Consider the following 13966-nt stretch of genomic DNA (forward strand, 5'->3'; position numbering starts at 1 on the left):
CTCACTGTGCTGGAATAAATGGCAGGTGTAGATAAAGGGGGGAACAAGGTTCTGCTACAAATTTCTGCCCTTAGAATTGCTTGTCTTTTATTAACTAGGAGAATACAGAAGTGGTGAGTACAGCAGCACTTGAATGAAATTTATAACAAAACACCAGTGATGTGCAGAGGAGCAGGCTTTGCAGAATGAGCTATTCAGCCCAAGGAAATGACTGCACAGTGTATGTTTGGGAACTATGGATTACTACTGACCTGCCATCTGGCACTAAAGGAAACAGTGTCACACTTCAGCACAGAGCAGGCACCAGGGAGCCTCTGATTACTCTGCCAGACAATACTTTGCTTGAATGAAATATATTGTACAGTCTCATTAATTTCATATTTTACCTCCTCACGACTGTAATAGTATGCTATAAAAATAAGGTTTATTTACCAGCACAACAGAAAAAGAGACTGGAAACACAAAACTGAGAGACTCATTAATTCTTGACAATTTTCTATCACAAAAAGGTAGGACATTGCCAGTCTTAAGCTCATTCCAATAGACAACCATTTAGAGAGAAATTTATGTACACCCTGAACTTCCAGACCAAAAATTGTACATTACATGGACAGCAGGAAAACAGAGAGCCCAACTGCCAGGAACATCTATTTTCAAGGACACAGCCTTAGGAATAGAATAGAGAAACACAACAAAAACTTTTTAAAAGAGCAAAATTTATCAATAGAAATGATGCTATTATCTCATGATAAAGCCCCATTTCTGCAGAACTGAGTCAAGGCTGGGTATACTTCTTACATTTTTGTCAAATTAGCTCTTCTGTCACCTTTTCTGAGCACTGCTGAATTATGTTGCTCAAAAAAAGGATGAACTGTATCCGGCTCCGAGTTCTTTGTTCAGGCAAATCTCCCTGTATGTTCCCTGACTGATATGGTGTCATAAGCAATTATCCCTAATGGCCAAAAACTTGTACTAAGCCACAAAGAAAGTACCCATGCCAAAAATATTTTGGGTAGGTTGTTAGAAAAAATTATAAACCAGTGTTTGAAGAATAACGCAAACTCCCAGTTGGAAGTCACAGCAGGGAAACTTCTATCCTGCATGGGATACTTCTAAAAATCAAGAGCAATAAAGAGGAGACAGAAGATAAAGTTGATCTTTAGTTCTTTAACTAAACTGCATAAAAATAGTAGCAAGTAACTTGTTTGCTTACATTTCAAACAGATCTGTCCAACTCCTCATGTCTCAGGTATAAAATGTGGATGATTAGAACCAAACATGGCAAGAGCTGTTTCTCATCTGGAATGTCAGTTCAAAGGCAGCACTGCCACCCTCAGCACCCCACACCAGCCCAGCCATTGCCACTGCAGCTGTGCAGAACTTTTAGTACCTGCTTCTGGCAGAAGTACAGAAATTTTTAGTAAAGAATCCTAAAAAAAAATCAACAGAACTATGCCACAGAATGTGCCTCTCAGTCTTTCCACAATCTGCCAAGTATGTAATTCAGACACATATCTCATTTTTCCCCACCTTAAAACTTTTGGCTCTAAATAGCTTTCTATTTCACTGTAGATTAAGACAGAATAGTCACTTGCAGTTTGTAAGTGAAAGCCTTTCTCCTCTTTATAAATTCTAAATTTATTCTTGAGACAATGAAGAAAAGATCAAGGAAAAACTCCTACAAGTAACTTTCCAACTCACCTCTTCTGCTATAAAGATAAGTAAGGAAAACACAGGCATAGCTCTTTTTCATGGTTCTATCCAAAGCTAATGAGAAAACACTGCTGGGAGGATTACTTAAGGGTAACAAACCTGTAGCCTGAAGTTCTTACCATCACTTTAAGTTTGCTTTACCTCTGCAAACAGTAATTTAGAGATGAACGGGCAAAATATAAATCATTCTAACTAACATCTTCTTCAAAAGCTCTCATGCAAACATAAGTAGTTATTTTTACTAAAAATCTCTCTAATTAACCTTTTCAATGTAATACAAATTTTCAACATAATAAAGAAAATTTTGTACAAGCATGACAGATCAGTATGAACAGAATTATTAAACAACAAAAGAAATAAACATGCACATTACCATTTAAAAATAGATGTTATCGTAGAAGAATTTATGGCTACCAGCAATAATACACATATATGGAAATGTTAATTGTTGTAAACAAGATATCATCTGAAGTCCATTTTCATGGAAAAGGCTGCAGAAAAAAATCAGGCTGCTTGCAGCTACCATATTGTGTGCTTACTGAAACACCTGGAAAACTTAGAGTACCACAGGGTCACCCAACCATTTAGGGTGGGAAGCCCTCCAAGATCATTGAGTCCAGCTGTAAACCCAGCACTGCCAAGGCCACCACAGCCCCTAGTACCACATCTGGACAATTCTGAACACTTCCAGGGAAGATGACTCCAGCCCCCCCCAGGCAGCCTATTCCAGTGTGTGCAAACACTTCCAGAGAAGAAATTTCCCTCATATCCACCCTAAACCTCCCCAAGCGCAACATGAGGCCATCTCCTCTGGTCATGTCCCTTGTTAACGTCAAATAAATGCAAAACATGAATAAGAGAAGCAATAAACCAGATTTCATAGAAGAATGTACAACTTCCTTCCACAACTGACACCTGGGAGAGCCTCTTTGAAAGGACTCATTTAAAGAAAAAAATAAAAATGGTCTTGTGCTTGTTTACACCAAATACTTGACAGGTGTTGCTGTCCTGAGCCTTCTGCCCCTCTGCCCATGAGTCCAGCCACTGCTATTGGTTACACACATGAGCTCTGCCCATTCAAACTCAAACCTCAGCTGACTTTCTCCCTTGCTCTGAAAATAACCCTCCAATTACTGCCTCTTTGTCAGCCCTCACAGATTAATATTTTTATTTTTCTAAGGAGACAGAACTACTTCATTTTGGGCATGAAATAGTAAGCAGCTTTCAGCATTCTTCAAAGTTATCTACATAAAATTCTAATAAGCAAAGATATTTACTCCAATTTCCTGAATCAATGATAATAATAAAAGCTATTACTTCTGAAACAAGTAATGGTTCTTTCATAAGAGATGTTGCTACCAAATAATTTATTTGTCAAACCATCCAATACAATGTAAAAGAGAATAAATTTAGTTCTCAGAATAAATATATCTCTGCATTAAGCTTGTTAATTTTGACTTTCCTTTATACCATGTGTTCCTTTTCAGACCATTCCCTGTTCTGGCAAATAGTATCCTCTCTCCTATTTATCTCTGGTCCTTGAGCTCTACTTTATGTCTTCCCATCACAATCTCATTCAATAAATCTTATGCACTGGAACTGAAATTTTAAGTTTGTGAGAAGTAAGCATTCCCTACTAGAACAATTATCCTCCTGGAGGAAAACCTTGCCAAACAATGCTTCAGAACACATCTAATTGTATTTCTTTTCAAGCATTAAGTTTAATTTCAACTAGATCATTCACTTTGATCAAGAAATATCTGAACTCCCTAAATGGAAGAGCAATTCCACTCAGTATCTCCAGGTCCTGGAGCACCTGATATTCTACTCACATGGTTTGGCCATGGCAATCCATTGGACCCTGGGACCTTGGGCACTTTCCTTCCTTCCAGCCCTCCCTCCTCTCAATAACACAAGTTGGCTTTTAGCACAGAGAACCTCCTTCTGGTTGGCAAAGAATTCAGTTAGTAATTCCTTTGCTTTTTCATGGTTAATTGCCATGGACAATAGCAAACAATGTGTTTCATTTCTACAGTGGCTTTAGGTTTTCATGAATTTGATGTAACAGCAATGGTTTTATCATCTGATCTCCACAGCTCTCTCCTTCCTTTAGTGCTTAACTGAAGCAGCAAAGTAGAAAACACTTTCATTTAATGAATGTTTCTGTCCCAGTGCTGCAGCCCTGGACTCCCCCACTGGTCTCACCCCATCAGCACATCCCAAACCTCGCTGCCACTCCTCCCTTGGGCTCTGACACAAAGCCAAGGAGCTGGACAAGGCTTTGCTGGGCTCTGCCACCTTTGATAAGGGATATTCTCCTTTCTACTTCCAACACTCAACTTCCTATCATGGACAGCTTTCACTTTGCATGTAGGTGTACTTAAAAATACATTTTAAAATATTTTTTAATTTTTAATCTAAAAATGCCTTAAATAAACGTAAGATGGCTAGGGCACATTCTTTCTGAAAGAAAACTACAGATGTAGGTAGAAGGAAAAAATGGGAGAAAATCAGGAACAGCCCATCTTGGATTTGATTAAGGTGTTCACAGTGCCTACAGCTGGATGTTATTTGCATAGCTTTTACTCCAGTCCTCAGCATTATAAGCACTTAGGAGTCTGATTATAATTTTCTTCTAGGGGTTCATTTTATTACTAGACTCAATTTAACTCATATCCTCCATCAGCATCAGGAGACTAGAAATCAGCCATCATTATCATCTCACTTCCATTTTAGAGAAAAAGTAAAAAGGCACCAAGGAGATTGTTTTGGAATTGTCAAATCATGGCCTTGGCTACAGCCCACTTGGGCTCATCACTGAGCTCTGGGGTTGGTTTAACCCTTATTACTCTGTGTGCCACTCACTCCTGCCAGGGGAAGTATCAATCAAATGTTTACAGAATTGATTTTCTGAAAAGGAAAAGAGTATCTATAACTGAATAAGGAAAGCTAAGAATACAGATAGCTGGCTTTGTTCTGCTGTATTTACAGTTTATTATTATAAAACATAAACCCATGGGTCTGTGTGATACCATATGCCTATTCCAGGATGGCAGTGTTAACATTCTGGTGGATAAAAACAGCTACAGTCAAACATTTTTCCCCTTGAGAATCAACACTAAACATGTACTTTAAAAATAACTTTTAAAATGTATCCATTAATATTATGCAAGCTTTGCTCTCATGTCACACTTCAAGTTCTTTATTTGCTGACTTTCAGTTAGATAATTTTCTTTTTTCATTTGTTTGTTTCTTCTGCTACTCTTAATTAGAAAAGAATCTGATAAAGACATCACAGTGTGTTTCACTGCTTTTTCAAAGGCTGGTAAACAAAAAGACTGAAGCACTTTTTAAAACATAAATGAGTAAATCATACACAATGATCTGGGTATCAGAAAGAGATAAACTCACTGTTTAATGATCACTTGGGTGGCAAAAAACCCACACTGGCATCTCAGGCAACACTTGGTAAAGGATGGAGGAATGACATCTTTAATTCTCAATTCATTTTCAAATCAGTAAAAATGTAATATCATCAGAATCCTACAGATGTTCAGCATCTTGTGGGACAGAAGCAGAGACATTAAACAGTCAGGAAAATATACCTAACCTGCAGAATAAACAAACAGAACTGGCTTTTGGAGTACAGAGATAAAATGGAAAGCTAAACACTATTTAAGATTAAACCAGAGGTGTCATCCAAAGTTTACAGGCCTGTAAAAACAGAGCTTGTCCCTCTTCTGGCTCATTTTCCTGGATTCTACCTTCTTACAAAAAGCTCTCCAAGGATACATGGTTTTCTCCCAATACCCTCTCCTTTTTCCCAGTCACTCTATTTCCAGAACATGAACTGAACTGCTTGACACTTCCCTCTTCAGCACAATCTTACAGATACATTTCTGTGTGTTCTCCTACTGACATATGTGACACTGGGATTTTTACTGTGTCACTGCTACAGTGGGGTCAGTGGCACATCCAGACCATCCTGGCAGCTCCATGGAAGCAGCCTAGGGAGAGCAATCTCCACCTGCCTCAGGAGTAATGGGCATCCTGACACATCAGCACACTCACAGGTCCCTCTGGAGTCAAGAGCCAGGGGCACTGGGATGGGCACTGAGGGACAGCTCTGCTGCATCCCACTGGTGCTTCAGGGTCTGTTTGCCTCACAGACCCCTGAGTGCTCTACAAACTTTGGCATTTTGACATTGAAATTTTACTCTTAGGGGAAATAAATCAGAAATTATTACATGCCTTTTCCTCAAAAGAAAAAAAAAATCAAGAGGATGCCTCATGTGAGATCAAGTGAAATGCACGCTCAAGCAACTGAATTTTCAGTGGGAATTTCATATGTTCCAAGGGCTTCAGCTCTCCTCTCTCCCACTGCATCATCCCAGCAGGTCCAAGGCAGGTGCTGTGGGCAGGGCTGACCACTCTGGGGTCAGGTGCCACCTCCAGGCAGAAATCCTGGGAAGGTGTTCAGGTTGTGGTATGGCTTTTAAACTCAACCTGTGGAGTGAATAAAATATTGGTAATGCCCATACTGCACTTAAACAGAGCCATTTGTACCACCTTTGACTTCAAACCAGTTCAACCTTTGCTAGAGAGATTCAGATTTACAATTAGTTTTGCCCTATAAATTGCTCAGGTCAGTGTAGCAGTCAAAACCAATTTGAATTTGAAGTAATCAAATATGGAAAGTTCAAAACAAGACAAGGAAATCTCCCAAAAGCCAATGCTTTAACAGGGAGGAGTAAAGAGGCCTGTGAGCAAACGGGAGCTTTGTCATTATTATTTTTTCATTTTGTTTTTCTCTTATAAGAAAAGTGCCATTTACAAAAATAAAAACAGAATATTGAAAAAAGTTTTTTGTTAGAACTGAAAGGCATCACTAAGAGCATGAAAACCAACCCTGGCTGGTTCTAGCAGCACAGGCTTGAGTGTGAACCAATGTGCCACAGCAGCTCAGTGGGAGCTGGACTGGGCAGGGCAGCAGCAGGCAGGGCAAGAAGCACCTTCAGATCTCTAATGACCACACACATCTGGAAATTGGAAACTCTGTCAAGATTTGCCCGAGTTTAAGCCATTCAAAGCAAAGAAAAATTGCCTTGAAATTGCCCATTTCAATCTATGATTATAAAATAGCATTTTTAAGGCTACATCTACATAACACTGTAACTGATTTAATTGATTTCATGGAGATTTCATCCATATTCCAGAGGATGCTGGAGAGGATTGGACAAGGAAAAAGGAACATGAAAAACCATTTCCCCTTTAAATTATCTACTCTCTACCAGTCTGTTTTTAAATCATTCATCTCTGTTCATATTTTCAGGAATAAATAAAAAAGAACCAATGGCACCTCCCAGCTGGCAAGGATGAAGTTTTCACTTTTGCATTTTAAGAGATCAGGAAGTTCAACAGAGGAGTCTGAGCCCAAGGAGCTGACCAGAACTGGGTGCTGTTGTATCCCAGCTGGAGAATGCCTGGGGACTGATCCAACTCAATCCATTACAGTGCACTGCCAGACACTCCAATTTTATGCTAAGTAAGTTTGACTTTGCTCTATCCAGTTAATATCTATTCTATCCCATTAATAGCAGCTTTAATAAGCATAATGACTGCAGAGCAATCCCAAAGACTTCTCAGGTCTAGAGTAACAAATATTTCCCATTTGTTCAAAATTGGCAGCACTTACAAGTCTTTCTGCACACAATCTAACTGCTGAGTTTGACAGACAAGGATAAAGTGATACTGGAAAACCAAGTTTCTGTTTAAAACATGCATGGGGGAATTTCTTCTATGTGCCCTAGAAATATGCCACACTGGTCATGAGATTTGAAATGGCTTCATATAAAGCCTGGAGTCTGGGGTTGAATTGTTATAAAATTCAGTTCATACAGAAAACAGAACATTTTGTTATCGAAGTGCAGCAGTCAGTCATGTATTCTGATATAATTTCTCAATATTTTCTGAATCATTGTTGACAATATTAAAGTACATAGAAATTCATGGAAATTATGTCTCTAAGGGAAAATATTTTACTTTGAAAATTGTGATCTGCTTATTCTAAAAAACTGAGGACTCAGCTTTGTGTGGAATTTTGAATTTATTGTTTTAGAAATAGAGTTAATTCTGAAGTGTTCAAGGCCTAGAAAGGTCAATCCTTGCTATGCTGATAGAACAGTCCCTGGCACAGTCAGTGCCATCCCTGCAGCTGGAGAGCTCCTGCCATGCACACCCACAGATGGGGCTGCACAGCACCTTAAACCATCCCACACTGAGTTGGGGAGTGCAGTTTGGTACCTGCACTTGGCAGCCCTCTGGAGCAGCTGAAAGCAGGAAAGGAACCTGACAATAACCTTGCTTTATTGCTAAGTGAGTTGCTTTAAAATGCTGTGTTGTGAATCCACACCCAATTTACTTCCCATCAGCTCTCCATGCAAACCTGTGTGTGTCCATCCAGACACTGAGTGCAGAACAGCCAGAGGGATGGAAAGTTACAGTGTACTCTACAGTGCATTAACTCCTGGGTGTCAGAGCACTCCCAGAATTAACAAGTGGTTTGCTCTCTTATGGCAGCAAGGCCAAGCTGGTGAAGTCTTTGCCAACTTTGTGCTCTGTGTTCCATATCTAAGTGGGTCTCGGAGACAATTTGTGCACAGCATAAAACGCAGAGGTTGTAATAACAGATCAGTGCCCTTCCTTAAAGCTGTGATCCAGCCCACAAGGCAAGCTGTACAGGCTAATCCCAGAACAGGATTTTTGCTCTTTAAGATGTTTAAACATCTTGTGCTTCCTATTATGAATGGACTTCTACATTAGTATCTCATTACATTTTTATGGAAAATAGCAGCAGCAAGCAAATACCTGTGTAAATGTGATTTAGAAAGCATAAATATTTGTGCAATTCCCACGTTCAAATTTTTTGTGAGGTCTGAAATTACTTCAGAAAGTCAGACTATAACAGAAAAGGTTTTATTCCTCTATCTGTTGTTCTAAATTAATAGACTGAATATCCTTTTGAAAATATTTGTACTTCTACCATACACATTATTTCAGGAAGAGAAGCTGATAAATGTATAAATCATTTTCCAGAGGAAAGCAAAAGAACCTCTCATTTCTTCTATAAACAGTTGATCAAAACCCTACAGCAATACCAGCAACAGGAAGAATCCGTATCCCCCCAGACACATTTTTCTTTGCACAGTGTCTGCTGAAGACCTTTATAGATTGTCTTTGCACAGAAAATTCAAAGAGAACTCAGATGTTTTTTACTAAATGAAAAAGAAATCTCAAGTAATCCTGTAACAAGAATGTGTGTTGGACTGACTCACTGGTGACATTAGGATGAAAAAATAACCATTTTCTACAAGAACATTCTTGAACTCACAGCACAATAAGAACAGACTAAGGAAGCATTAAAAAAATATTACCAGTGGAGGGGGGGGGTGGAGATTGCTTTGATAAAAAATCTAGGGGGGAAAAATGAACAAGTTCCCTTTCTTTCACAGAAGTTAAAAGCACATCAATACTTTAAACTCAATCCATACAAACACTGGGGGAGAGAAAGGTGTCCAGTTGCACAACAAAAGGAAAGTTCATTTACCGAGTTAAAAAGAAAATACTCTGCAAAATACTGACTTGAGAATACGGAATCATTGTTGCTTGGTTGTCTGTCACCTAAGATGTAAACAAACACTTGGCAATCAATAGACAGTTCTCAAGTGTGAACAAACAGAAACAGGACTGGGTCCACACATCACCTAAGGAAAAACTAAAAGGATGAGGCTGTACTTCTAGTTTTCTTTTTGCTAACTTTGCACACAGAACATCACATGTTGTCATCTTACTGCAGGGGTTCCATACTGTTCTTTCCTTATCACAACAGTTCCACACCTTCTTGGTGTTTCTCATGGTCAACTCCTCACAGCACTGACTCTTCCTTCTTCTCAAAGCAGCCACTGACTCCAGTTCCCTTCTCACCCAGCCACCCCACTCTTTTACAGCACTCTGCTTCTCATTGCTTACAGCTGTGGCCTGGTAAAGTCAGGCCTGTTCCTATTCTTTGATAATTGGCCCAGCTGCAACTCCTTAGGGGTGAGATTACTTTCTACACTACCTTTATTTTCTTACATTCTATCCCACTACAATCACATTGCATAAACTGCATGTTTTTCCCATTTAATCTGTTAATTTTTAGTGATTACATTAAATTCCTTAATTACTCCCCCACCACCACCCCTAGACTTTCTTATTTCCACCTACAGTAACTAGAAGAGCAGATCTCTGCTGGAAACTTCTTCTGTCACTCTGCCAGCTCTGTTCCAGGCACTTCCCATTTTCTTCCCCCTTTTGAATACCACTGCCAGGGACCTTTTCCCCTCAGGCCAGCTGGACACTGAACCCTGAAACATGAAGATGCCTTGGGTTGTGTTACAGTCACCTCTGGGAATAGTCCAGTGTGTCTTTTCCTACCCTGGAGTGGCACCAGTGTCTGCTTCAAAATCCCCACCACAGGTGAGGAAGATCCAGCTGGACTATCCCAACCCCACAGACAGCTCCAGGGATGGACAGGAGATGGAGAGGTGATGCTATAGACCCTCAAGGTACTGAAGCACCCATTGCCTATTTAAACTATGACAAACATCTCTGGCATTCCTCCTTCTTCTCCAAAATGGACTCTAAAGCCACCAAATTCTCAGCCCAACTCATGTAAAAGACACCCAACAAACAGCATTCCCAGTCACACGTCAAGGGCATTCTGCTCTCTTCTCACAGGGTGTAACCCCTCTGTGCACATGAAATGCACCCCAGGAAGCTGCACAGATGAGCAGAGCACACCCAAATGTCCTACAGACCCCCTGAGCCCAGCAGCTGCTGAAAGGCACAGCCCAGAGCTGCTGAATTACCTGCCAGTGAGCAAAGCTCTTGCTTTGTGTCTGCCTCCTTCCATTCCCTCCCTTTGTGCACAGGAAGCAGCAACCTTTCATTAGCCGTTCCACATTCCCATCCATCAGTAAGTTCTAATTCCTAAAGAGAGGGTGTTATTAGAGCTTGGTGTTTGCTGTGATTGCTCCCCTCACAACGGAAGATGCAATCAGAGGAAGAATTTATGTCCTGTAATTCAATGAATGGATGTGTTCCTACAGCAATTTCTTTAGTAATTACTTGTGTAAAGCATGTTTTGCTGTAATTGAAATTCTACAGTGTACAGTTATTTATTAAAATACATTATTTATAATGGCATTTTCCATCCTAATTTCATTACTTTCTTTCAATACAATGCTTTCATAGTCACATTTTAATTCTTTTTATCGGTCTGCAGATCCTGAAAGTTTTAGGGTAACTTATAAGCATTCAAACAGAAGAGCATGCTGTAAACAGAATAAAACCAGAGGAGAGGACAAAGCAGGGATCTTACTAAGAGAAACAGAGATGTTACTTTTTACCACTCCAGAGGTAAAAATTTTCTACACGTAAAACAATGAAATAGTCTCTAATATTTCCCTACTTTATAAAGTTATTCTGCTGTAAAGAGCACTTGAACATTCCTAAATAGCATTCTTGCCCTCTGACAAGGGAATAGAAAAAAGAAGGACAATGTTTTTAAAGAAAAAATGAAAAGGAGGTGCTGAAGGACCCAGAAAGCACAGAAGATCTGTCATTCACTCAAGCACTTTTCCTGAGAAAGTAATCTTCCTAAATATAAAAAAAACTTATAATGAAATTACTTCAAATAGGTCTGTAGAGGATAATAACCCACAAGAAGCCTACAGATTAGGCTGCTAATCAATCTCTTACTAAAAACCTAAATTTTAAAAATTAAGTGCCTTAAGGTGTTAACCTTAAACCCCAAGTAGAAGTTGATGCAAGCTCTCAAGGAGCAGCACATGATCACAGAACCCCTTGTGGCAGTGCCTGCCTGCTGTGATTTTACTGCAAAGCTCCCATACCTTTTGGTGACTTCGCATGGGCAGCTCCTCACAGCACTGACTCCTTCTTCACAGCCCAGCCAACAAACTCCAACTCCCTCCTCACCCAGCTAACCCACTCTTTTATGGCACTCATCCTCATTGGACACAGCTGTGCCCTGTTCAGGGCAGGCCTGCTCCTAATCTTTGGTGATTAGTACAGCTGCAACTCCTCAGGGGTGAGATTACCTTCTGCACTGTCTTTATTTTCTTCCATTCTATCCCCCCACACCGGCCCAGCTACAGCCTCTGGGTGCCCCCTGCCAGGATCCCTCCACACACAGGACAGCACAGCTCCAGCAAGGAGGAGTGGCTACTGGGAGGGAAAAATCAGGGGAGAGACAAGAGGGGGAAGACAAAAATAGGAGATGAGTCTCCTAAAGCTGTGTTTTGCATGGCACAGAGGTGGAAGCCACCACATTTCAAACAGGGGCTCCAGGAAAGCTGGAGAGGGACTTTTGACAAGAGCTTATAGTGATAGGACAAAGGTAATGGATTTTAAGAAGCCAGGTTTAAGAAGTCAGGTTTAGATTGGATGTCAGGAAGAAATTCTCGACTGTGAGGGTAGGGAGCCCTGACACGGGTTGCTCAGAGAAGCTGCAGATGCCCCATCCCTGGAAATACTCAAGACCAGGATCAATGGGGCTTTGAGCAAACTGGGATAGTGAAGATGTCCCTGCCCAAGGCACGGGGTGGAACTGGATGGGTTTTAAGGTGTGTTCCAACCCAGGCTATTCTATAATTCCCTGGGGAGGACAGACAGGAAACACAGAGATGCACCACAGTGGAACCACTGTTCACAATGCTAAACCCTTGGTGTGTTGCTGACACTGTTTGCACCACAAATGTAAAGCAGTGGCTCAACACCAGCTAATGAGAGAATTCCATCCCTGGAAGCCCCAGTACAGTGGAATCCCACACTCCCTCAGCCTGGAGCCTCACAGCTCTCCTGCAGGCTCTCTGCCCTCATCCATCACATCCCACAAAAGGCTGTCACAGGTCCCTGCCTAAGGAGAGAGAGTTTGATTTTAGTGAGAGTAGACAACTGAGTTTAGGAATGAATAATGTTATGCTTGTAATAAGAAAAGAGCATCTTGAAGGTTATGTTTTCTGCTGTTTCTGCCATTGTAGGTCAGCTGAAAAGATTGCTCAGAGCTGCTGAAACCAGAGAGCATTGCTAGGATTTTGTGCAAAGTCCCTGTGACTTATGGCTGGAGCTGTGAGACATTAAGTATTTAACAGACTCTGCTTATCTTTCCTGCAAAATAGTTAGAAGACATTTTTTAAGTACCGTTTATGAAAATAGGAGCATGTATATTTGATAGTGTATTTTTGTTTCCAGTTTTATTTTTCTTTGTATCAAATCCTGACAACTGTGAGAAAGACTTGGCTAAAATATATCATCTGCTATCCAGAAAGAAAACCTTTCTCCACTTTCAATTGTAAATTACTTTAATAATTGCAACTGAGTCTCTCATTTTTTCTCAAGCATGACCTGCTCTGTGAAAATCAATATCTCATTATCCAAGCCATAAGGTGAAGCAATTCCAGATCAGACTGCACAGCCAGTGTGTCCTCCCTGCTTTTCTGGAATCATTTGAACACAGTGAACCTTGATTCAGTGGGAATTTTATCAATTGACTTAATTTAGAGTTATTTAATAACACTGTGTGTTTCATTCAGGGGGACATAAATAACCCCAACTATCTATAATGAAAATATCCCAATCTGTTGGCTTGTGCCACATTTACAGGGAATTTTTGCTTCTTTACAATAACTGCTGGAATAAGTTATTGCATAAATGATTTCAAAGCAAACATTACTCTAAGCTACATCTTCATCACCTGAAATAAAGCTTTACTTGGAAGGTGTTTTAGAGCATGAAGCAGAGGCAGATGTACCCATGCATTTTGCTCCCTTCCAAAACATTTCAAACCCAACACCATCTCCTTAGAAGTAACCAGAAGATCTGGCAAGCCAGCCCTTCCTACCCATTTTGATTAATTTTTTACCTTGTGGACACAGAACAGAGACAAGCAAATACAGAAAAGGGAACTGAAGGCAATCCTGTCTTCTGTTAGCACAGACTTGGGTACCCTTCCCTTCAGCTCTCCAACAACCACACAGTTGCACTTAGTGCCATGATTAATTCTGCTTAGAAATGGACCTGAATTCCCATATACTGAGCCACTAACTTTAAATTCTTTAATTTCAATTTCTTGAACCCCTTTTTATTTTAGACTCTTGGCACAGGCTTCTCCCACACCCTTGGACACCTTCAA

Source organism: Melospiza georgiana, chromosome 16 (assembly GCF_028018845.1).
Source record: "Melospiza georgiana isolate bMelGeo1 chromosome 16, bMelGeo1.pri, whole genome shotgun sequence".
NCBI lineage: Eukaryota > Metazoa > Chordata > Aves > Passeriformes > Passerellidae > Melospiza > Melospiza georgiana.